Genomic DNA, 27,103 nt, shown 5'->3' on the forward strand with positions numbered 1-27,103 from the left:
CAGCTTGATGTGCAACTAGTCTCACACAAGAATCAGACCAACATTAACAAAAATACATAGGTGAAGATTTCAAAGCCATAGAGTCCCTTACAGAACTATGTCCAAAATGTTCTTTCTCTCCATGCCGCCCCCCTCCACCCACAAATAAATAACACCTCAAATGAAGGATAAATTCAGTAGGGATTGAAAATGGAAGGCTCTTTCTCTCACCATTCGGATGCCCCCTTCCTCATTTCTATGTGAATCAAGGGTCTTCATCTCACTCATCATTACATTTTGTGCACACACAGTAGAGACTAGGCACAGGTCAAATATACAGTAATTATTTTTTTCTGTTTTACATTTTGAGACAACTCAAACACAGTGAATAATAGATTAATTGAAGTCACTACATTCATGATGGAAGAGAAACATGCTAGAAAAAATCCTCTTATTTTCTCCCCCAAGCATTTGCTTGGGTACCAGAATTTCTCCACATAGCACCAGCTTCAACACTTTCATGTTGGCCTCCTTCCTGCACCATAGTCTCCTCTTTTGTAAAGTAGACATTTCCTCTCCCCTGTAAATGTGGAGAGAAGCATGAAAAACAGACATGTGACAATGCTGGATTCACTCGGCATAAGCTTGGAAGAGAGGAGGATCCTAAGGAGAATCTTTGGGCTTTCCCATTCCCATCCCACCACTCCTGTCTTTGTGAAGCTGCACTTTGGCTTCTCTCTGGGCTCCTGCATCCTTTATCCTTGCTCCCTTTCTTCCTTCTCTCCCTTCCTCCCTTCCTTCCCTCCTGGCTTTCTTTCCCCATCCATCTGATAGACAACAGCTTTACTGTGCTAATTCCTAGCTCCACCATGCCAGAGTCATGCACCAAGCTCCCTATAGAGTCCCTCTTCCCTCCCCTTGTTACATGACATTGAAACTTTTCAACTTGGCATTTGAGTCCTTCTACTATGTGGTTTCAATGACAGAGCAGATGAGGAAGTCACTTATAAAGGGGCAGGGGGGTGGACAGTAGCCTGTAGAAGAAAAGTTCCATAAGAGTTAGGTGGCAAATCACAGCATGTCAAATCACAGCATGTTCTACTTTACCCCGTGCTGCCTGGGCATCAGTGATCCTAGCTTCCCCCATTTTTGACTGCCTGGCCCTTCAAGGCTCATGAGATTTTCCCCACACTCCCTGGAATAAATCTCTCTTTACTCATGCCTTCCTACCTCATGGAAATCCTACCGGCATTCAAGATGCCTCCTTTGTCCAGGTTTTCCTGACCCTCTCCCTTGTAGATCTGGGCTTCTCCCCCTGAGCCACAGTGTTATTTTTGTTCCAATTGAAGCCACATGGTGTCAACAATCTCTGGGATGTGGGACTAGAAAGGATTAAGACCCAGAGGAGCAGACAGTGAAGCTGCAGAGATAGGTAGTGCTGTGGGACTGGCTGAAGGGTGATGTTCTTTACAGCTCTGACTACTACATCATTTCCCCTCTTACCTACTGTCATACAGACGGCGATTGGAATGGCTGATGAATCCACATGGGCATGGGATAAATGCCGTGTATTTCATAGTAGCCAAAACTATTTGAAGAATCGCTTTTGTGAAGCTTCCAACTAGTACCAAGGGCATCAGATCTGCCCTCACAGACCATGGAGAGGTAGTATACTGCTCAGGGCAACTCTGAGCCAGGCTGCCCAGGCTCAACCCCGAGTTCTCCCCACAAGTAGCTGGTGATCTGGGCAGGGTGCCTACCCTTCCCATGCCTCCATCTGTTCATCCATAAAATTACAATAATGTGTACCCCATAGGTTTGTTGTGAGAATTAAGTAATTATGTAAATACTCTGAGTAGTAACTACTACAAAGGAAGCACTCTCCAAGTACCAATGACCACTCTGTAGTAGATCAGATCCAGAGCCACTGCTGTCCAACAGAGCCACACTGATCCCTTTGAATCCTAATCTGAGAATTTTCCTCATGTTCTAGGAAATTTGATCAAACGCAAGTGCAGCCACATTGAGCAACAGAGCCCCCTGTAAATAATTTTGCTTTGACTTTCTGCAAAACACATTCTGCAGTGCCAACCAAGTTCACAAAAACAATTGCTTGGGGAGTCTGTTTTCCTAACTTCTAAATAATAGCTCTGCATTGCCTTGAGGAATGTTATTTACATTCGCAAATTTAAGGTTTGTAAAAGAATTTGCCATAATAGAATTTGAAAACTCAGCAAGTTTTTAGTTTTGTGACTGGGTTTTTCAAGTCTTACATTTCCTTCACTTTCATACAAAGCTAACTCTCATATCCCAAATGTTGCAACCAACTCTCAGTGCAGAACCAAACTCTATAATAGTTAGACCTTTGTTTAAAATCTAGCTCTGCCCTTGGGGAAATCACATGCATTCTCTGCATCTTGGTGCCTTCAACTCAAGAGGGAAAAATGGACCTCTTTCTATGATTTTTATGAATCCTAACACAGAAAATGTACATGCTATACTTGTTTTTAGATAAAAGGCTCAACAAATAATAGTAAATACTGGTTTGGGGACAGATGTTTGCTATGCACTACACAATTTACTTATGTCCATAGGTTTTTCCTCAAGAGATTCTGAACTTCTCAGTACAAGAACTTGAAGAAACAGAAATTTAGGCAGATGGCCAGGTGGAGAATGACAGAGGGTTTAAAATAGGCAGAAGAAGTAGACACTATACAAAGAGAGGAACAAAAGGCATCAAATTCAATGGAATAGAATACTGAGACAAAAACTAAGAAAGTCTCTTAGAATTGTTACACATGATTTTAGCAACATCGTGTTGGCCTAAAGGCAAACTGGCCTAAAGTAAGTTGGCTGACGTTCATATTGGAAACCCCAAGATGATGTGGTTTAAGGACACCCTGAGTCAAAAGCAAACATGGAACTCCTGGGTCACTTTGGACATGTCCTGGTGGGTAGTTTTATAAACTTTGATTTACCTTGGAGCAGAAACTCTAATGTCCACCGGTATGATTAGATTTTAGCTTGTTGTTCCTACTCTGTAGAACTTTAAGTAGTAAAAAAATGGAACAGATAATGCCCAACAGTAGATTATCTGGAACAGTTTCTCAGACACGTATTAACAATTTATATGATGGAATTTATATAGAAAAGATATTTAAGGACATATTCCAACTTTGGGCTAAGTGGTTGTTCAAAGGCAAATGGGGCTGTGGAGGGTTTTGTTGTTCTTCTTTAGCGTTTCTGTATTTGTAAATTTTTTAATGAAGTTGATTTCCTTTCATAATAGAAAGAAAGACTAAAGGTAAGAGAAAAAGATCTGGGACATTTGGAGGTGTTGAGAGAATATTTTCTGGAAAGAATATTTTAATTCATTTTAAGCCAGTGTGATATGGGCTTGTAGGGGAAAATTCTAGAATTCGGAGCCAGGGAATTGAGGGGAATGACCTAAAGAATAAGGAGAGGTGGACAATGTGTGGGTCTGGAAAAGACATGCCAGGACCTCTGATAAGCTCATATCTCCCTCCATCCCTTCATCCTCCATCCTGTAGTAAAAATCACTATCACTGCTGAATATTCAAAGATTAGGCTTTACATTATACTGCAATCTTCTGTGCATGCCTTTTCACCTGAATGGGGAAAATGTCTGCAAGTACCCCAGAGGGATGCTTACTTCTCTTTCTGTGCCTGCCCAGTGCAAAGATGAGGGAAAGACACTTTGCAGTTTTTGTAGTTTTGTTGTTGTTGTTGTCATCAGTTTGCCAGGAATAGCACACAGCTAGTAGTTCCCCCCATAAGAACCTTCCACAGGGAAGCACGCAAACAAGGATCTGAAGCTATGCAAATGTCACCCAATGAAGGGAGAGGCAGGAGAATTGGTTGCTGTGTGTACATTTAGTACATGATGCGTGGCTTAGAGCCCTCATGGCAAAACTACCATGTATGATGTATAAACAAAGACATCACACTCTCAATTTGTTGCTTGCTACGTTATGTTTCTTCCACTCAGCTGAAATGTGGTAATTAGTCACTGGTTTTGGTTTAGATTACTGCATTTTTCTTTTCTTTTCCTTTTTTTTAAGTGTGAGACTCAAGCTCTTAAAGACAAATGAAGACATTCCTTCTGTCGAATGTGTACAAGAGTTATAGCTTCTTGATTAAATTCATTTATTGTTTAATTCCACATGACTCTGAACTTTTCAATGGGGCAATGCTATAATTTTCGAATTACCAAATTGCAAACTGTCGCTGAATGAAGCATGTTTTTGAACTTGTAGCTCAGATGGATTTGGCAATATTGGTATTTTGCTGTCTCAAGTTTCCGAGCCCTTTGGCTAAGGCATCTGTGCCCTCCATGTGTTCCTCGTTAGAACACTGTCTTTCATTTAGGGAGAAGTTTCAGTGCCTTTGGATGGAACTAAGAAATGCTTTTTCTCCGGCTGCACAAGTGTACCTTGCCAGAGCCATCCAAGAAAGGCAAGGAGGGTCAGGCTGCCTGAAAGACTGGCAAAGTCCACTTCATGGGATAGGACATCTGGAGTTTGACAAGACACTCGTTCAAATGACTCAATCGGACAAACTTTTGGAAATAGAACCAATTGTGCTACAAGCATCAGTTACATGCCATGGCACATGAGTCATCAGAGACTACTCGCTCAGAGAGAAAATTTTGGAACCCAGAGATTCCTGAAAATTTGAAAAAAAAAAAAAAAAAAAGCCTGCTTCTCTTAGCTCACTGGAATCACTGTTGTGGTGCCAGCCAAGTATCATTGGGACTTAAGTACATATCGTCCGATTGGTTGATAGGTTCATAACAGCAGCTCTGAAATTGGACTACGTCAGATTCATCAGGCAGACTCGAGTTACTGAGATTCATGGTCTCCCTAGCTCTGTGCTACCAGGTATCTGTGCATCACACTGGGTTGTAAAGATCTTGCGTTACCATGGGAGCTATGCAGACAGAGTCAAGGTCACTGAACCTCAACTAGAACACAAGAACATGGTGAAGAAAAGGAAATAGTAGTGTGCCAGAAATGCCACAACAATATGCCATAGTCTTAGTGGCTTAAATGATAGAAATATATCTCTCTCAGCTCAGGAGGCTTGATGTCTGAGATCAGGGTATCGGCAGGGTTGGTTTCTTCTGAGGCCTCTCTCTTAAGCCTGCAGCTGGCCACCTGCTCACTGTGTGTGTCATCTTTCCATGTCCTGATCTCTTCTTATAAGAACACGTCATATAGATTAGAGCCCACCTAATGGGCCCACCTAATACACTCACATTCTCAAGTACTGGGAATAACTTCACCCTATGAATTGGGAGGAGACTCAATTCAGCCCATAACAAAGAGTAGAGAGGAATTTGGCACCTCTTGCTTTTCCTTGCCTACCTCCTCCATGATGGAGAAAAAGGCTAGGATTCCTAGCTTCGTGTCCCAATGCTAAGTATCATATTTGGATATAATACCAGAGAGCCATTGATATCAATAAGGCAACAATTCAAACATCTTTAGCCTTCACCTACTCAGTAATTGCTATATCCCTTATTTCTACCTCCATATCTCAGTGTAGTGGCTGGAAATTCCAGGAAGATAGTAAATGATAATCACAGGCACCACTTCCTTGTATCTGATTTTAAAAGCAACACCTTGTAAGTCTGACATCATGAATGATGTCCACCGTCGAATCTCATTAGATATTCCTTGTCATGCTCATTGCTGATTTAACGACAGTTTTCATGAAGACTCCATGTTGAAATTTATCAAATGACCTTTGATAATTTTAAAAATGAGGTTGTATCATTTCCCCATTGGCCAATTTATTTCAGGTAGTCTCCAAATGGGTTTATTTTCAACAGAGCAGCAATGCATTCTGAAGAAAACAAACATAGGATACTAGTCTTGAAATATGTTGTTGGATCCTATTTGCTTGTTTTCAGTATAGAATTTTTGCTTTGCTATTCATAACTCACCTAAACCTAAGGTTTTCCTCTTTGCTTTAGTATTTTCAGATTTAGTTGCTACCGTGGTACTCACATGAAAAGTGACTTGGGGGATCCCTGGGTGGCTCAGCGGTTTGGCGCCTGCCTTTGGCCCAGGGCGTGATCCTGGAGTCCCGGGATCGAGTCCCACGTCAGGCTCCCAGCATGGAGCCCGCTTCTCCCTCCTCCTGTGTCTCTGCCTCTCTCTCAATCTCTGTGTCTATCATGAATAAATAAATAAATAAATAAATAAATAAATAAATCTTAAAAAAAAAAAAGAAAGAAAAGAAAAGTGACTTGGGAAAACTTCTCACATTTCTATATTCTCCAGAACAGGTTACACAATGTATAAAGATTATCTCAATGTTGCAAGTTTGAAAAAAATTATCCATACTACCCCACCACAGAACCATTCTGCCACAGTCTATTTCGGTGACTGTTTAAGCTCTACGTTCCTCTGGTAATCTCGGTAATTTCTCTTTTCCTGGGAAATAATTAATTTCATAGGCATTTTTAAACTTGTTAATGTGGTTTTATTCTGAGTGTTTTCTTGTAAAATGTGAAGTTTATGTCTGTGGTTAGATACTCCTCATTTTTAGCTTTTCATCTTTTACTGTCTTTTCCCCTTTATTTACAGTTGTCAAGCATATCTCTTTAATTGTGGTTGAGTTTCCCTCCCTACCCCGCCCCAAAAGTGTCAGCTCTTTCATCCATCTAAGTGGTTATAAAGTTCTTCTAGGGCCTGAATGGGGAAAGAATTCACAGCATGCATCAGGAGAGAAGAAAACAACTGACCATTTCTCTGGCTGAAGGCTCAGTGAGCTCAACTTTGTGAGGCTTCATGGGGTGAAGACATTGACAATCTCCACAGATTATTGCGACAACATTGTTTAAGTCTCACAGGATCCAAAACCTCAAAGAAGTCTGTCACTCTGAATATGGGACACATTAGGATAAAGTCATAAATTGGTGCTAACGCCATGCTCATGCTCGTTCTGGACAATTAAGGATTTTTTCTATACTGTTATTGTCCTCATTTGATGGAAATAAGCAGAGGAAATGAAAAACAACCCCCCCCACCACACACACACACACACACACACACACACAGGCACACTGACTGTCAGAGCCATTCTGGGCAGTAATCAAAGGAGAGAGAGGAAAAATCACTGAGGTCAACCTTTAGGGACATGGCTTTCAACTCATAATGAAAAGAAAAAGGTGAAAAACATTGAAGAATAATATAATAATAATAGCTTCAATACTGAGGAATTATTATCCAGGGTGTCAGCCAGACTCCTATAATGGGGAAAGACTTGAAAATTAAAATGCACTGCTTTTATTGAGCAAACCCTCTGACCTAGATGTTCTGGGAATCCAGTTGGCTTAATACTCATCTGCAGCACATGATCTTCTGGCAGACCAGATCGAACTCCCCTCTGAACCAGGCACTCTGTTGGCAGCTGAGGGTGTCAACATGCACAGAACTTTACAAACTCACAATATTTACTTCTTTTCACTGTGCTTCATCTGCCTTGAGGGGCACACTGATCCCTCAGTGTCGGTCCTCGTTTCAATATATGTTGTCTACACTCAGCATCTTTAACCCATGCCTCTGTGGTTAGCACTTGTCTTGCTCATATTCCCAGAGAATATGCCTGCTGTCTCATCTCAGCTGTTCCACAACATGCCCTTGACTTATTAGTCAAATCTGCTCATCACCAAACCAAAAGAGGACTCTTGGTCACATCATCTTGATTCCCCTCCATACATGATAATCCCTCTAATCCTTAGTTTTCTCATCTCTCTTGGAAGTTTGGAATATATTATACATGGGATAGTAATTTGTTAGAACAGAATATGGCAAGAACAAAATGAGTGGCTCCCTTCAGTTGATGGAGTCTTATCAGATAAGACTCAGGATAAGGACAACATGCTCATTCAGTAACGGAGCCCTGGTAAGATCTCATTCTGTCACATATAGGCAGTGTGGTTTAACGACTCAGGGGTACAGAGAATGGAGAAGCACGGTGATGGAGATTCTGATCATGGAAGTGTTTTTAATGATGTCCAGTAATACAGGTTTGTGAGTTATTATTTTCAAATTGAATTCTTTTCGAATTGGATTTCAAACTATGTCTAGTGACACAGATTCGTGAATTATTGTTTTCAAATTGGATTTGTGGGAGTACAAATGTGGACATGTTGCCTCTTCCCTGGCATGTATGTTATCCACGACACAGTTTGGACTATGGCTCATTTCCTATCTGTGAGCCTGGCCCAATGTAGACCTGACACAGGGAAGGAGTACTTCAAGCATGTAAGCATCCATGAATGAAAGAAATGCTGACTTCAGTCTGTGATACCTCTGAAGCATTTTACCTTTAAACTCAGAAATTTGAGGAAATGAAGTGACTTGAAATCTGTAAAATGAGAGTAACCACACCCAACTCACAGTTATTGAGAAGACCAGGAGAGAAAAATGATTGTGATGGCATGTTCAGAATTGTTTGTAATTTGCTAAGACAATGTGAGGGATATTTGTTACCTGGTTTGCAGGAAAACATCCTAAAAATAGATTGGGGTTTCTAACCCCCAAATGATACGAACACAGAACAACTCTCTGCTATCTCTGGGCTATAAATCTTTGAACTTCAAGCCTAAGTGAAATTCCTTTTCTCACATTTTTAAATGAAATCAAAATAAATACAATTACTGAACAGAAGCCAAAGATCACAGGAGGTTAGAAGTGGGGTGAGGATATAGTCAATACTGTTTGTTTGCATTCTGGCACTGTTTACTTGGTGAATATTTCACTAATGGGGGGGAGGTTATGAGGGGGGATGGATGGCCTTCACTGCTCCTGGTAGTCGTCTACTGCTGATTTACTCTGAGCTGTAGTAGCTGTGTGATGCCCAGGAAACTGCAGAGTTGCCTTATGAGGACACAGTCTAGTAGAATGTGAGAGATTGAAACCAAAAGATACTAAAATCCCCCCAAATAAGAGCTTTTTCCAAAGATTTGACATTTGCTCTCAAAATCATGTCTAGGAATACATAAATATGCATATACCTTTCCATATTGTGTCCCTGCAGCCATCCTCCAAAGACCTTAAAACTCACTTTTTTTCTTTAACCCACATGAAAGTAAATATAAGAATTAGCAGTTTATTCTAATGGAGGATCTATTCCTTAAGTAAAGACTGGAGTTACAATTAATACTCTGGTTAGTGATTAAATTGGCTATTGCTTCCCCATCATGGAGCTAAAGGTATTTGGTAAATGCTATATCCATATCATTGCATTTTCCACAGAATAATCATGGCTGCTAAAACCGAAAACAGCAAGATATCTGAGAAGCACAGAAAATTAGTAATTATCTAGATTCTATTTCAGTAAATCTCACTTTATTGGAGAAACTGTCCTGTTAAACAAGTAATTTTTGCTGGTATAAATCCCCACTCCCTCTCATAAAGCCGTATTATGCATTCAGGATACATATAGGAGAAGTCTTGGCTTCTCCCAGAGGTTGCGGTCAATATCTAATTCATTTGCAATTAGGTATAGTGAGTGCCCCAGACAGCAGAGAACTCCAAAATAAGGCTAACAAACCCGGTTTGTGATTCTCTAATGCAAGTATGCTTGTGTTTTGTTTATACTCGGATCAATGCTCATGGCTTTGAAATATTAACTCTCTTAAAATCTCTTGGGGATGATGCTATTCTAAAAGAAAAACAGAATGAGTTCAGCTAATATTTGTCAACAGAATTGCAAACATTAAGCTGCTGCCATCTTGCAAGTTGCTATTCCTCTGCCCCAAACACAGTCATCAACAGCAGCCAAAGGGTGGAGCTTGACTCATTGTTTCCAGTGAGACCAGGGTGGTCTTTCAATCTCAAAGGAGGCACAGGCACCTTCTGCTTCTCTATGTCTTCCTTAGATTTACCTTTGGGAACATGTGAATGTGGAGGAGTCCTTCAAATGCATCTGATGTTTATATTAGCCTCTGAACTGTAGGAAAGATTGCTGTAACTTCCCGGGTTACCCTGTCCAAATAAGTGCAGCAGAGTAAGGAAGATATTGTATCCTGATCATACCACTAAATCTTTTTCTTTTGTGCCTCACCAAGAGAACAGTTTCAGGACAACTGTTGACTTAAATGGGTGTTGGAAAAATATGACCAATGTCCTTAGGCTGATTTGTCCACTTCAGTCACACTGGAAGTGGCACAACCACGGAAGATGAGGAGTCAAGGTCACTAGGAGCCCAAGCTTGCCATAGTGGGTCAGGTTGACATTTACGGGCCATATATCTAATTCAGGATGCATGATTTGCTAATGGGGAGTTCTGGACTTCTCCAGCCTCCTCTATGGGCTTTGTTCACAAAGAGAAATGATAACACGGAAATATATATATATATATAAGAAGCCAGCTTCTAGAAGGAGTTCTAAAATTTTTTTTTTTTTTTTTTTTTTTTTTTTTTTTAGTTTAAAAGGCCTTAGAGTCAACAGAGGGTTTAAATCATGCATACTGAGCACTGAGCTTCTGTGCAAGGAAGAATAAATAAATGAAAGATGCCATGAAGGAGAATGCTTGGCTGACCACTGAGAAGTACGTACATTCGAATCTGTTTCCCTCGAGCAATGCATTCAGGTGAGACTGCCCTTTCTTAATTAGTAACAGAACTGCTCTTTTTGAGAAATGAATTCACTATGGCACAAGTGAGAACTACAACTAACTTGTTGCATTTTTAGATGCCTCACACAGAACATTGCTACTTAACACATAGAGGCAAAAAAGGTTACCAGAGAGTAACTATGGGAGCAGTTGGTAGAAGCAACATTTGGGAGGGCAAAAAAATCATGTAAAGGAAAGGTGGCTAACTAGTTCTATCTTGCCCAACACAGTGCCCAATGTTTAACGAAATATGATTTTGAAATTAATTATCAATAGTTGCAAACCAAGAAGCTTCACATAAAAATCCAAACTCCTGCCATCTCTTGGAAGAAGGCTTAGCTTTCATTCAGGTGTGGCACCTGTTAGAGATGCACCAATCCCTTAGTGAGCCCATGCCCACTAGCTTCCTACCTATAGGCACTGGAGTCTTAAACCTCATTCTTGTTGATCATTACTTATCCACCCCTGTTACATACTTGCTTTAGAACTATGCTCACATCATGCATATCAAATGAATGAAAGAATCCTCTAGGAGAGTATCAGAAACGTGCAAGGATATGTGCTCGGACTAACACCTTCCATGAGTCTGAGAGTCGTGCCTGATTTCTAATCACATATGCTTTGCATTAAAACGACCTGTTTACATAAATACATGTCCCTCAAGATTCTGAACCACCCCTAAGCAGGCATCACTTACCCGGCCCCCACACAGAACAATGACTCTTATGTGTAAGTCGTTGTCAGTGGTGTTTTTAAAGATTGATGACACTGCTCTATCCTTAACTCTTAGCTTTAACTTTTTAAAGAAACATGTAGAAATTCATTCAATCATAATGTTTGGAAAAGTCATAACAAGCTGAGAGCTGGTTTAGAATTATTTAAGCTATATTCCCCAGTCTCTCCCTACAGAAAGGACTAAACCTCACAGCCCTAAAGGTGTTTGGAAACTCTGGTAATTTGAAATGTCACTTTGTGCATAATCCATTTTATTTAGGGAATAAAAAAGCTAAGTCTGGTTAAACTCTTGAAAATTATACCAGCACCAAGAACAAATCAGTTTTCTCAGATAGTAGTCTCACATCATTAACTTATTAAAGGTTTTTAGCTTAAGCTAGTTTGTAATTACTAAATGTTATGCAATAAAATTCTGGAAATTTTTTACCTTACCTTATCTTACTTTTTAAAAAAAACAATCATTGTCAGTGTTTGAAAAGAAGAAGAAATATGGACTCTGCTCCATAATAAATGGGTCTACTCTGGGGCACAACACCCCCCCCCACCCACCATGATCTCATTAATCATTAATCACTGAGGCTTCACTGGGTAGACTGGCAGAAGCAAGGCAGTAATGAAATTCAATCCCCATTTCACAGATGAGGCCAAGGCAGCAAGAGTTAAGTGATTTTTGAAGACGATACAGCAAGGGGGTGGAGGAGCAGAGCTAGACTACTGCCTGAGCTATCCTGGAGGCTCCATGAAGCCCCTCATGAAGAAGTGGGGAGTAAGGAGCCTGCAAGAGGGCCTAGTGAGGGGGCCCTTGACTCAGGATGGGGTTACAGTAGGAACCCCACAGGCCTGCTTTCAAAACATCTCCCAGTTCATGGACTGTGTGTGACTTTGGCTAAGGAGCTTCTCTGAGTCCCATTTCCTCCCCTTTCAGATAGTTATAAGGATAATCACAATTAGGTTTGCAGGGAAACTCGCTTAAAATTCACATATGAAGAATCTCTGGCACATTATGGACATTCAGTAACATCTCCCTTTGATGCTGCAACTCACCCACAGATAAAAACTATTTTTTCCTCCCATTCCTGGACTGAGAAACCCTGTGTCCACCCTGTCACCCATCAAGAGGACTGAGGAGGATGGATAGAGCCAGCCTAGGCTCTCCACAGTCCTGTAAGATTTCACCTGTATCTTGTTAATCTATGCCATTAGCACCCATTTATGATGCGGAGAAATTGTTAGGATTATAAACATCATCTCCTCCAACCCCTCACATGTGTACTCTGGGCCTCCACATATTTATAAGTATTTACTTTCTTTCTAAAGAGGCCTCTCTATATAGCACATAAATAATGTAAACACCCTTCTGCTTCTCCTTTATGTAACATTACCTTGCAAAGAACATCACCATTTGTCCCAAACTGAACATGAATTTCCTTTCAAAATTATTCATAGAGATGGATTAATCATTGTGAATCTATGATGTATGGTGTAGGCTAAAAAGGGAGATGGTGAGGGGATCCCTGGGTGGCTCAGTGGTTTAGCGCCTGCCTTCGGCCCAGGGTGTGATCCTGGAGTCCCAGGATCGAGTCCTGGGATCAAGTCCCGCATCGGGCTCCCTGCATGGAGCCTGCTTCTCCCTCTGCCTGTGTCTCTGCCTTTCTCTCTCTCTCTCTCTCTCTCATGAATAAATAAAATCTTAAAAAAAAAAAAAAAAGGGAGATGGTGAAATAGTAAATAGTGAATAGACAGTGAAACATTCCTTTTTTTTTTTTAAGATTTTATTTATTTATTCATGAGAGATACAGAGAGAGAGAGGCAGAGACACAGGCAGAGGGAGAAGCAGGCTCCATGCAGGGAGCTCGACATGGGACTCGATCCCGGGTCTCCAGGTCACGCCCTGGGCTGAAGGCAGTGCTAAACCACTGAGCCACCTGGGCTGCCCTGACAGTGAAACATTCTAAAACCCACAGGGCCAGGAAGATTAGAGAGCTTGAATGACCTGAGTCAGAGGACCAGGCACCGTGTCCCTCAGCCAGACACACGGAAATCATCCATTGTCTCTCCTCCCTCTGCCTGCAGGCTCCGTGTCCTCCACACTACAGGTCCTCCAGCCTTTGCACGACTGTCTCCTTCCCTGAACCCCCCTTGGCTGCATGCCAGCCGTCAGCATCCATCCCATGTTTGAACTGTGGTAACGATCTTCTAGCTCATGTCCATGTTTCCATTTTTATCTACTTCCTGTCCATCCTCCACACAGAGCCAGAATGTCCTCTAAAGCACAACTGTTACCCTGTGCTTGCTCTGCTTAAATTCCTTGGTGACTCCCCTGGGCCTGTGAGGAAGGACACACGATGTTCTCCCGGAGTGGAGCCTGCCTCCCTCTGCGGCTCTCCCTCACACTGCGGCCACTTTCCACCCCTCACACCCACATGACTGCCTCATTTTCCCCTGAGCCTCACAAGTTGGTCCCTGATTCAATGCCCCATCACTCTGCTCCACATCTCCCCATCAGGCTTCTAAAGTGGCCACCTCCCTAGGCCAGTTCTCTCTTTCTTTGAGCCTCTCTGGGGCCTGGGCCCACGGGGCCCTCCTCAGCAACTAGCTCTCTAAATGCTCATCCTCTTCCCAGGCCTGCTGGTCTAGACCATTCTGTGGCTTGACCTCCATGGCTCTTGATGTGTTGTCATTTTTCTTTACCCCTTGGGACTCCATATCCAATGTTAACTGAAGATGCAATATGCGTGGAAATTTCTGGGACTTTGATATGGCCTCCCACGTCCTCTGTGTCTTCCCTACTTTTATAACTCCTGTTAGATGGACACTGGCTCTCCTTATTCTCTCTACTTCCAAAACTATGGGGTATGTTTTCTCTCTCCAGACAGGTTGCTCAGTTCCATCACCCGGGGATTCACTCCTTCTTCAGGTCAATCTAACTTGCTGGTATGTTATCTTCTTGTTTATCTCAATTACTGCATTGTTATTTCGGGAAATTCATTTGCTCAACTTTGCCTTGCTAGTTTTGTTTTTCCCCAGAATCTATTGTTTCCTTTGAGATTCTGGTCCTTTTTCATCTCTTGAATACATTAAAAGAGGCTTATTTTTAGCTTCTTGCAAACAGCTTGATTATCCCACATTCCTATGCATTATTTTCATGTTTGTTGTGTTTTCTAAACACTTTCCACAGTTGACAGCTGCCTTGTATAGTTCATCATTCCTGTTTTAAGATGAGGAATTTATTTCTCTCTGGCACTCTGGGCACTCTGGACTGTGGGAAGGCCCAGACAGAGTGGCTTTGCCTCTGTTCCTATGGGGGCTATAGTGATGCCAGGCTAGGACTGCCTGGGGCCCTCACCGGAACTATATGCTTGCGGCTGAGCCCCCACAGACGTTTCCTCGACCAGAGCCAACATTGAAGCTAGACCAGCCCTTATGAGTTTGATGATCTCAAGAGGAACCTCAACCACAGTCATCATGGAACTGCAGAAAGACAAGCTAACTTTCTTGGTCACAAGTCTTCAAGGGTACATGGAAGACATGGGACCACAAAGTGAGGTCATATGGAGAAACAGAGAGAAAAAAAAGCATGGGCCTGGGGTTCTGTCTTTATTGGGGGCAAGAGTAGGGGGCCTAGGGCTTTGCAGTTTCACTCTCTTGATGAATTTGAAACATAAGAGTGGGAACAGAAGTAGGGGAAGGGAGGCACCCTAGATTAGGGACTGGCTCTTTGTTTTGCCTCAGGGCCTGATCTCTGGGTCATGAAATTAAGTCCTGCATGGGGATCCACACTCAGCATGGAGTCTGCTTGAGATTCTCTCTCCCTCTCCTTCTGCCTCTCCTGCTTACACTCTCTCTTCTCTAAAATAAATAAATCTTACCAAAAAAAAAAAAAAAAAAAGTACAGGAAGGGAAAAGCAGGATCACACTAGCGGTCAGTTATCTTAGTCACTCAGAGCTTTCCATAAGAGGACTTCATGGGCCTGGCTCCTCATCTAGCTATGTAGCTGGCAGTGTGTTTTTTCCAGAAGGACATCTTTGAAATGAATGTCTCCATAGTCAGAAGTTTAATGTCGGGCACTTATTCTGTTACAATAAAAAAATCCCTGATTGCCAGGCCCTTATAGTACAACACCTTGTCGGTTCAGTGTCACACTCACTTCTCAGGGGTTCTCATACCATATGGGGTTGTACACCGGAACTCCATACCACCCCTTTGCATGGCATGGGCTTCCTGTTTTGATACCTTACAGGTTACTTTTCTTTCCTTTCTACTCAGAGCCCAGGTGAACAGTAGTCTTCCTTAATGCTTCCAACTTTGGAGCTTCCCTTTATAGAAGGACTTTCAGACTTCCAGTTCTTTCTAGGGCATCTCAGATGCAACCTCCAGCTTTTGACAAGCCTTCTACCCCTTCTCTTATTCTGGTGGGGCATCCTGTGCCCACCCCCAGCCACCTGGACATTCATCCAGATTTCCTCCTCTGCTGTCTGAAACATCTGATTGCAGGCTACTTTCCTGCCTTTGGGTTCCATTTCATTTCTGGCATGTGGAAATTTGCCTTTCTTTCTTTCTTTCTTTCTTTCTTTCTTTCTTTCTTTCTTTCTTTCTTTCTTTCTTTCTACTAAGGTCAGCTATATTTCCAACAAGTCTTTGTTTTGGTTACACTTATCTAGTATTTTTCTGCTTTTATAACTGGAAAGGTATCACACATTAGCCCTGTTCGCTTGTTTTATGAACTGGGTTCTGTAGGCCTTGAATTAGAACATGTGGTTTATTCAGCATTCAGCAAGTGCCTCCAACATATGAGATACTTAGACTTTGACTACTAAATAAATAAAACCTGAGATGAATCTCACCTTCTCCATTTAGCAACTGGATCTTAGAAAAGCCATGAAATCCCTGTAGACCTCAGTTTCTCCATTGTCAAACCAAATGAAAATAATCCCTCCTTCATTGTCTCACACAAAGAATGGGTTGTGAAAGTCAATACAATAATATTAAGAAAGACCTTTAAACAGTCATAAGCTCTAGTCAAGTGAAAGACACTAAAGAAAAAATAATTCTATATTAATAAAGCGTTTCAAATTAGTGTGGGAGAAGGAACAACATGGAAATGACAAACGTATACTCATTCATTTCTTTATCAGTTCTCAAGTATTTGGTACGCCTCACAATACACCTGGGCAGGGTATGCATAGATAAGAAGTGGGTGTTCCAAAAAAAAAAAAAAAAAAAAAAAGAAGTGGGTGTTCCTAGAAAAGACCTCAGAAGACCTCAGAAAATGCAAACAGTCCTTGAGGTGCCCTAAATGAAATTGAATTAGATGTGCACAGTTCAATGAGGAGTGAGCCAGAATCCATTTACTATTTTGCAACTGGCTTTTTTTAAACTATAAAAAATATCTTATATTGTTCCACATTAGAACATATCAAGGTGCTTATTATTCTCATTCTTCTTACAGCTGCAGAGTATCTCATAATATTCTTTAGCCAGTTCCATGTTAATGAATATTTAGGTTGTTTCCAAACATTTGCTAGTTATAAAAATTTTTAAAAGACCTCAGTGATATCCTTACACATTCATTATTTCACACATGTGCCAAATATACCCTTAGAAAGGGTTTTAAGAAGTGGATTTGTAAGTCAAATGACATGTGTATTTTACGTTTTGATGGATATTGCCAAATTATTCTCCATAAAGATTGTAGCTGATATTCTAGTTTTTAAACATTATGTATTTACTTCCTACTAAAAACAATGATAGACTGTTATATATTTTCCCTTTTTATTCTTTTTGCTAAGCTTTCTTTTAATTGTCTTATTTCCCTGGATAGGACCTCCTTAGCAATAGAAAATCTAACTGGCAAGAGGAGACCTCTTTCCCCATTTCCCTGCTGAGTTAGTTTCCTTGTATTCTACTTTGCTGAGAGATCATGCTCTGTATCTTAAGTGAGTCTTGAACTTTGTCATATCTTTTTCTTGTATCTGTTAGGATAACTATATGTATTTTCTCTTATTTTGTTAATGTGATGAATTACATCCGTGGATTATTAAATACAAACCAACATGCATTCCTGGGGGAAGCCATTCATGATCATAATGATTATCTTTTTTAAATATCATTTGAAAAAAATAATTAAATATAGTTTGATTCATTTTGTCCAATTTTGCTAAAGATGTGTATTTCTGTCCTCAAGAGACATTATGGTTTCCTTTTTTTGTAATATCTTGGTTTAGTTTTGGTGTCAATGTCATATTGGCCTCAGTTTGGGGAGAATTCCCACATTCATTTCCGAAAAGAATTTGTGTAAGCTTGGTATTTTTTTTTTCTTTTTAAATGCTTGATAGAATTTATCAGTGAATCTATCTAGGCCTGGAGATGTCTTTGTGGATTTTTTTTTTTCTAATGAATTCGATTCCTTTAGTAGATCTAGAGGTATTTGGATTTCCTATCTTATTTATCACTTTTACTAAGTTGTATTTTTTATAGAATTTGTCCATGTCATCCAGGTTGTCAAATTTAATAACATAATAGTACCCATTAGGTTCTCTTACTACTCTTTTGATGGTTTTTAGGATCTGGAGTAATAATTTCTTTCTTGTTTCTGTTACTGGCGATTTGTATTTTCTTTTTTTTTTTTTTTTTTAATAAATCAGTCGCCAGAGATTTACCAGTTTATTAATCTTGTCAAAGGACTAACTTTGGGCTTTGTTAATTTTCTCTTTTATGTATCTATTGCTTACCTCATTGACTTCTGCTCTTTATTACTTCTTTCCTTCTAACACTTGGGTACTTTTCACTTTCTTTTTTAGCTTGTTGAGATAGAAGCTTAGATAACTGATATTATATCTATTTTCTTTTCTAAAATAAATACTTAAAACTCTAAATATGCCTTTTCTGCCACAAAATTTTGATATGTTGTATTTTCATTGTCATAGAACTTAAAACAGTTTCTAAATTCCCTTGTGATTTCTTCTCTAACCATGAGCTGCTCAATAACGTTCTGTTTGGTTGCTTACTATATGGGGATTTTCCAATTTTATTTTAATTTATTTTGTGATCAGCCACTTATAATTTCAATTCTTATAGATTTATTGATACTTGGTGGCCCAAATATAGCTTCTCTTGATAAATGCTCCACGTGTACTTTAAGAAAATATGTATTCTGTAATTGTTAGATGTAGTATTCTGTGAAAGCCCATTAAGTCAAATGTATTGATTGTGTTTTTCAAGCTGCTAAAAATATCTTAGTGATATTTTCTCTCCTTGTTTTGAGTGCAACCCACTGAGAGCAATGTTGAAAAATGCCCTATTATTAGAGTGAATTTATTGGTTACTCTCCTAAATCTTCCAGTTTTGGTTCAAACACTTTATTTATTTTTTTTTAAAGAGGCAGAGACATAGACAGAGGGAGAAGCAAGCTCCTGGTAGGGAGCCAGATGCAGGACTCAATCCTTGGACCAGGGATCACACCCCGAGCCGAGGCAGACCCTCAACCACTGAGCCACCCAGACGTCCCTGCTTCAAGCACTTTAAAGCTCTTAGATACATAAACATTAATGACTATAATGTCTTCCTGATAATTGAATGGAACTGATCATTTTATTATTATAAAATATCCCTCATGCAAAGTACATCTAGGATGGTGGAATAAGTATCTCCTAAAACAAGCTCCTCTATAAAAGCAACCATAATGCTGGCAAAGATTGTCAAAGTTAACTTTTCCAGAACTCCAAAAATTAGTCAAAGTCTTGAAACTATCCCACAACATTTACTCAAGAAAAATGTCTGAATCCCAGTAAGAATAGAATATGGCATTTTGACTTGCCATATTCCCATCCTCCTATATTCAGCTCCATGATAGCCTTGGAAACCAACAGACTCAGAACCATACTAGATGTGAAAAACAGCAGCCTAGCAGATATGGAGGGGGCAGAATGGGTTTGGAGCACCCCAGAAAGCCTCATCCTGAAAGAATTGTTACATTTTATCTGTCTGGAAGCTCCCTGAAAAAGCCCTAATAATAGGATTTATCTTTATTTGACCTGACTCAGAGCTTGCTCAATGAAGAGAATTCTAACCCCAGAGCATTTGCTGAAAAATCAACTGCAACTGTTTAACATCCAAGCTGATTGAGGCAATGCTAATAATTGGGCAAACACGGGCTGACAAAAATAAATCTCAAAAGAAAATCTAGGGATCCCTGGGTGGCGCAGCGGTTTAGCGCCTGCCTTTGGCCCGGGGCGCGATCCTGGAGACCCGGGATCAAATCCCACGTCAGGCTCCCGGTGCATGGAGCCTGCTTCTTCCTCTGCCTGTGTCTCTGCCTGTCTCTCTCACTGTGTGCCTATCATAAATAAATAAAAAAATTTGAAAAAAAACACCTTTAAAAAAAAAATCTAGGGAATGAGATTGGAAAAGCTCAGACATATTCCTGGGAATATAGAATACTCTAGGTTCTAGTTTTCACGTGGAATTGTGACACATGGGGGCTTATTACAGTATCAAAAATATATTATGAGCAAAATATATGAACACATGAATAAAATCAGGCCATGAATTGACCAATGATGATAGTATCATGAACAAAAATGATGCTGCATGCTCAAAGTGAGGGAAAGAGAGACACAGAGGAACATTGAACGAGTGGGAGACAACAGTTACAGATCATGATGTGAAGTTAGGAGGCATTGTTTTAACTTTATTCCTGTCTGGTATGGCCAAGGCCAGCCCACCATAAAATGTTACAGAGAGGGCAGCCCTCTCTGACCCAAGCTGGAGCAGACTCAACCTGAGGAACCACTCACCTCATCTTACTTATCTGTACCTCACTCCTCATCCGTTCCCTGAATTTCTGAGTTGAGGGTTGTGGTTTTTTTTTTTTTTTAAGATTTTATTTATTTACTCATGAGAGACACAGAAAGAGAGAGAGAGAGGGGCAGAGACACAGGCAGAGGGAGAAGCAGGCTCCATGCAGGGAGCCCAACGTGAGACTCAATCCTGGGTCTCCAGGTTCACTCCCGGGACTGAAGGCGGTGCCAAACCGCTGAGCCACCCAGACTGCCCTCTGAGTTGAGTTTAAAGCCAGTCTGTGCTTCCTTCCTGCCACTTCAGCTCTCTGCATATGTGTTTCTGTTGTAGATGGTTTGCTGCTCTTCTGACCACACTATTGCCTCTGTATGTCTACTCAGCCATTTGCATCTCCCCCGAGTTACAGCCCACCCAGAATTGGAAGTCATCTTACTGCTGTCTGACCCTACTCCCCACCCAGTCCCCAGATGGGGAACACAAAAATTATGTTTCAGTCAGTCTGAAGGATGAATTGAAGGTGCTAAATGCCATTTGAGATTAATATTTTACTTCTATTCCTGCATGTCATGAAACACATGTAATTGAAAAAGAACTTTGTTTTCCAAAGGCTATCATACTGCTTGATGGAGACATATGATAACGCTGTAAAGCGGAAGAACCATGGGCCTTGGCACATCCCAATGGCCATTGCTTTGTGGGAGGAGAGAGGAAGTTTAGACCAGGGCTTGCATACCCAAATTCTGGAGCCAGACTACCCAACTTTGAATATTGGTTTGGCCATTTCCTAACTGTGTGATCATACCAGCAGGGTGTTTGTCCCAGTGTTCGTTAGTGCCCTTATCTGACAGATGTTGATAATATGAATCCAGAGGGTTGTTGTGAGAGATACAAAGGCCATAGGTTAGCATACAGAGCACCCTCAAAATAGTGCCTGGTACAAAGTAAATGCTCTATATGCATTTGCTATTATAATTGCTCCTTTTTCCAATATTCCCACCTGTCTATATAATTAGGAAGAAGAGGGTGGTTGGTTCTCAAAGCCTGTCTCCTATTTTCTCAAATGTGATTGTACATGTATCCACTGCAGGATCTGGCAAGAAAGGTGGTTTGGAGAGAAGCTTTGCCTGCCTTTCTGCTCCCTATGCTGCCTCTTCTGAATGCTTTGTGGGCAGAACTCATAGCAGATTCCATAAGAGGGGTTCTATCCAGTCCCCTCACATCTTGTCCATGGGCCCATCTGTGGGGGTGGCAGATGTTGAGTTCTCAGTGATGCCTAAGCTGCCTCAAATCATGCCCAACAGCTGGTTTGGGACCAGTTGTGGGGAAGTCAAATCCCAGGTGTGACACCAGCTGGATCCCCCACTCCTGACACCACACACTTCAGATGATGAGAAAATGATTAGCAATTTTAAGCATCCCAAGAGGTCTGATAAGCTTGTACAATATGCTAGGAAGAAATAAAACTGAGATCCATCCAAAGATATCTGGCTTGAAAAAAAATAGCTGTGTTATTCAAAACATCTGGTTCTTGACAGAGAACAGGATTTTGCCAACCAGTTCTCCCCTGCTAAAGCCCTGAGGTCCATTCTATGTGGTTCTGATTCCTTTTTCCTGGCCTCTATCAAAGGTTACATAAGGACCATGGGGTTATTCTATGTCCACAAAACTTTGACTCTATCCTGCCCCCATGCCATGGCGATTCTCCCAAGTGGGCTGTATAGCATGGCTCAGCCCCAATCACCCACCCCAAGTGGATATTTGCCCAAGGTCAGCCATGTTCCCAGCCAGTGCAGTTTCACAATGCATGGTGTCATGGCCTCCCACAAGTACTCCCATGTGTTCTCTCTGAGAGTCCCCTGATACTCTCTGGGTGCTTGGCAAATATGAAACCACAAACAGAACTGGAGTTCACAGACATGGTCAGCTCAAAGGGGATTTCCTCAATGTGCATTCTTTTCTGAGAACCTCATTGATTGCTCTCCTGAGGCTGATTGTGGAAAAAACTCTGAATTCACCCCATTTTGGTAGATCAAGGGCCTCACTTAGGGGAAATAATATAAGAACGAAGATGAGACAGGTCAGATGTCCAATGATTGGAAGTCCTCTGAGATACCTCTGGAGTTGCAAAAAAAGAATGCTTTTTTAAATGAAAAAAATTACAGCTGGGTTCCTAACTTCCAGTGACAGAGTCCATAGGGTGATACAACTGATAGCTCTGTGCTGAGTACCTCAGAGACCTGTCATCAGGATGCTCATATTTAATTACAGTTATAATTAAAGTAATTCATGCACATGATTAAGTATCAAATCCCTGTCCCCTCCTATAAAATGGCCTAAAATGAAAGAAAAAATATATTTCCTGTCCCTGTTCAACTCCCCAAAAACAACCTTGGGTTCTGGCAGTTGCCATCATTTATAAACTGAGTTTGGAACTGTTCCTTCTTCTTCTATTTTCTGGAAGAAATTGTTTAGAATTGGTGTTATTTCTTCGTTAAATGTTATTTTATAATTTGCTGATGAAGCCACCTGGATAGACATCTCTTTTTCAAGAGTTGTAACTACAAAGTCAATTTATTTTGTAGTGGTTATCTATTCAATTTTGAGTGTGTTTTGGTAATTTATGGTTTTTAAAAATGTGTCCATTTCTTTTAAGTTGTCAAATGTATGAGCATAAAGTTGCTCATAATATTCCCTTATTATTCTTTTAATGTCTGCAGGATCTACAGTAATACCCCTTCTTTCATTTCTGATATTGATAAGTTGAGTCTTCTCTCTTTTCATCTTTGTCAGTTTTTCTAGAGGTTTGTTTTTTTTAAAGAATCAGCTTTTGGTTTTATCAATTATTCTCTATTGTTTTTCTGTTTTAAATTTCACTGATTTCTTGTCTTACCTTTCTTATTTTCTTCCTTCTGCTTGCTTTGTCATCTTTTGTTCTTCTCTTTATAGAGATTTAAGATGAAAGCTTGGATTATTTATTTGAAACCTTCCTTCTTTTCCAAACATAAGCACTTATTTCTATAAATTTGCCTCACAACATCCCTTTACCTTTATTCTATAAATTTTATATGTTGTATTTTCATTTTTGCTCAGTTCAGGCAATCTACTTTCCCCTGAAATGTGTATTCTGCTCTTTTAGGTGGACAGTTCTATAAATATCAATTAGATCCACTTGGCTGATGGTGTTTATCAGTTCTATATCTTGGTGAATTTCTGTTAGTTCTATCATTACTGACAAAGCGTTGAGATCTCCGACTAAGATTGTGGGTTTGTTTATTAACCCTTTCAGTTCTGCCACCTTTTACACTATGTATTTTGAAGCTCTGATTTTAGTTTTCACACATGTATGGTTGTTAAGTGTTCATGAAGAGTTGATTCTTTGATCATTATATATTTTCCTTCTTTGTCCCTGGTAATTTTCTTTGCTCTGAAGTCTACTTTGATATTAATATAGCCATTTCAGTATTAGCTTAGTGGTAAATGTTTCTCCATCCTTTTACTTTTAACTTACCCATTGCTGTCATTTAGACAACATATAGCTGTGTCATGTGTTTGCTTATCCATTCTGATAATCTCTTTCATAATTAGTATGTCTAGACCATTTACATTTAATGTAATTATTTATACATTTAGATTTAAGTTTACCATTATGTATTTGATTTCTATTTATTACCTCAGTTTTTCATTTCTTTGTTTCCTTTTTCTTGCCCTCTTTTGGGATATTCAAACACTTTTTAATATTCTATTTTCATTTATCTATTGTATTTTCTCTGCATAGTTTATTTTCTTATATTTCATTTGTCTGTCTGTTTTGGTGGTTGCTCTGAGGATTAAGATAAACATATTTAACTTTAAAAATATCGGGGATCCCTGGGTGGCGCAGCGGTTTAGCGCCTGCCTTTGGCCCAGGGCGCGATCCTGGAGACCCGGGATCGAATCCCACGTCGGGCTTCCGGTGCATGGAGCCTGCTTCTCTCTCTGCCTCTCTCTCTCTCTCTCTCTCTCTGTGACTTACATAAATAAATTTAAAAAAAAAATAAAAAAATAAAAAATAAATAAAAAAAATAAAAATATCTGGAGTCAATGTTTTACAACTTCAAGTGGGTTGTATAAACCTTGTCAATATACAGGTCCCTTTTCCCTCTCCCTTCTATGTGGCAGTTATCTCAAGTATTACACCTACGTGCATTGAAAACCTCACCAGACAATGTTATATTTGCTCTTATCCATCCAGCTTATTTTAAAGAACTGAAGAAGAGAAAAGTAAGCTATTGTATTTATCCAAATATTTACTATTCCTATTGCTCTTCCTTCATTCCTGATGTTTCAAGTTTCCCTCTGATACAATTTTCCTTCTGTCAAAAGAAATAGCTTTAGAAATTCTTTTATAACAGATCTGCTGGCTTTTACCTCTCAAGCCCTCTAATCAAGTAAGCCTATTTTATTTACAGGATCATGAATACATGTTGCCAGAATGGATAAATTAACCAATCATGCCTTTCCGTGAAGTCAGACCAAATTTAACAAGCTCCCTTAAACAATGAGAGGTATGATGCTAACTGTGAAGTTTTCACACTTTGGTTCACACAGATAAATTATTGTTACGGCTTCCTTTCATATTCAACCAAGGATTTTTAGGCTGCACTTATTGTGCCTTGATCAAGAAAACACACACACTCAACTTGTCATGCCTAGTGACACAAGGCAAAGAGTTTCTCTGATCAATTACATGAGTGCAGCCTATTGTCTGGATCTCCCTCTTCCCTTCATCTTTCCCTACCCCCAGCCCACACATTCCAGATCAGGGGCAATTTTATAGGGGAGATGGCATAAAGGGTTTGCATCATCTAGCCCCAACATGATAAAAACAAAACAAAACAAAACAAAAAATTGTCAGATGTTTCTATTTGCTCTTTTTGGATCTGCTCTCAACTCCAGAGTCATTAATCATCCCTTCCCATAGGAGTCAGTCCTTCTTGATCCTTTTTCTTCCCTCCTGGATTTGTCTCTGTAGGAACATCAAACTCCTCCCCTTCCCATTTATTAGACAGAATTTTTCTCTTCCTCATGGAAACTAGGCACCAGCCCAAAACCCAGGTCCTTAAAGCTTGTTACTATCCCCTCAATGGACTTTTAAAACCAACTTCCAAAAAAATCAAGTCCCTTATGAGTAAAGAATTCTTATAATAACCGCTAAGAAGAGAAAACATTTCTTCACTTTATGACATGCAAATCTCAGAAGAGACATTTGTGTCCAAGTTGTAGGGACATTTCACTCTAACCCTCAATGTTTTGTCCAAATGAAAACCCAGTACAGCAAATTCCACAATGAGTGTGGTTTGTTGTAAGCACTGTTTCCTCTAACATAGTTGTGGGGTTTCCTGTAGTCATTTTTCCCTCTACTCACCAATAAGAACACATTGGGGAAAAAAAAAAAAAAGAACACATTGCACTGTGTGTATTGTGTAGGGTCCCAATTCAGCTTCTCCTTTTCCTACTCCACCAGTAAAATATCATTGGAGCCAGCCAGGCTTACACCTTTAACTGGGCTAAACTACAGGCCCATACAATTTCAGCCAACTTCTGTACTCAAAAGTTTGAAAGATTGTACCCTAAGTCACTTAGTTGAGGGTAGCCAGACATCTATATCTTGGGTGAATTCAGCCCCAGAAAAACCATGGAGGACACAATAAAGAACTACAGCAGTAGGTGGAAATTCCACATGCCTGTTGCCCAGATCATAAGCCTTGACTCTTTAGTACTTCATTCTATTCAAATGGCTTCCCTATTGTATTCTCAAGTGTGATTCTGCCCTCCTACTCCTAACATCAACTCCTATGGCTCCAGTTCATAAAACTGAGCATTTTTCTTCAGCTCCTTCTGATTTCCTTTTATTACCTCCTGATTCCCCAACCCCTGTGAGGACTAATACCCTGTTCTACTTTTATTAAACTAACAGAGTGAAGTGAGGCACTGACTGGGAGCTATGCCTGCCCCCAAATATTATCAAATGGTGTAAGGATTACAACAGGAACAGCTCTTGATGGAGAACATGAATGTTCAAGGCCAAGTTCAAGGAGCTCCTGGTTCTTGACATAAGACTACACTGTCATCCATTTATTTCACTTATTTGTATGCTATAAACATCCAATAATTGTTACTATCACTACTTTAAAGAATTAAAATTTTTATCAATTAAAAATAAGAAAGGTAAAGATTCTATTTGACCTTCATTTTTCCCTCTCCAACACTCTTTCTTTCTTTATGTAATCAGTTTCTCACTGTATCATTTTCCTTTTACCTAAAGAGCTTCTAAAACGTTTGTTAGAGGACAGGTCTGACAGTGATGAATATCTTCAGATATTTTTTCTAAGAAAGTTTTTATTTCTTCTTAAGTTTTGGAGAATAATTTTCCAGGATACAAAGGGTAGGAGCTAAATTTTTTACTGGAGTGGGTGTTGATAGGTAAGTAAGGGGAGGAAGCTAAAATGTTCCATATAGAAATGCATTAGAGTTGGGGAAATAAATTCATGTTTAGATTAATATAGATACAAGTGGCTACATATATATATACGTATATATGTACAGGCATACACACATATGAGTTATATATACACATATATTTCCTACCTGTATCCCCTAAGAGGATCCAGAAGCAAAGACACCCCAATAGCAAAAAGCATACCTAGCACCCAGATCTTGGTTTCTAATACCATTCTTGATATAAAGAAACTGTGCTCCTTAGAAAAAAAATGATGATTGTAGGAATAGGGAAGAAAATGTACAAGATGAGCCTAGAGCATCTCATAGTGCCAGAAAGTAAGGAAATGCTCGAACAACAACAAAATATATTGATGGGGGCACATTAAAAGGACACAGAAGATGAATGAAAAAGTTTCCATGGCCAAAGTTGGAACAAGTTGATCAACAAAATAAATA

The 27,103-nt window shown here is 40.0% G+C and overlaps 1 long non-coding RNA gene across 1 annotated transcript; it reads left to right on the forward strand.

The window, feature by feature from the left end:
* Nucleotides 1-10,442: 10,442 nt before the first annotated feature.
* Nucleotides 10,443-26,374, forward strand: LOC102155415. The gene is made up of 3 exons (XR_005380252.1): nucleotides 10,443-10,608; nucleotides 24,616-24,711; nucleotides 26,124-26,374. It is a non-coding gene; the product is annotated as an uncharacterized LOC102155415 (long non-coding RNA).
* The last annotated feature ends 729 nt before the right edge of the window (nucleotides 26,375-27,103 follow it).

This window comes from Canis lupus, chromosome 28 (genome assembly GCF_011100685.1).
Source record: "Canis lupus familiaris isolate Mischka breed German Shepherd chromosome 28, alternate assembly UU_Cfam_GSD_1.0, whole genome shotgun sequence".
Taxonomy (NCBI): domain Eukaryota; kingdom Metazoa; phylum Chordata; class Mammalia; order Carnivora; family Canidae; genus Canis; species Canis lupus.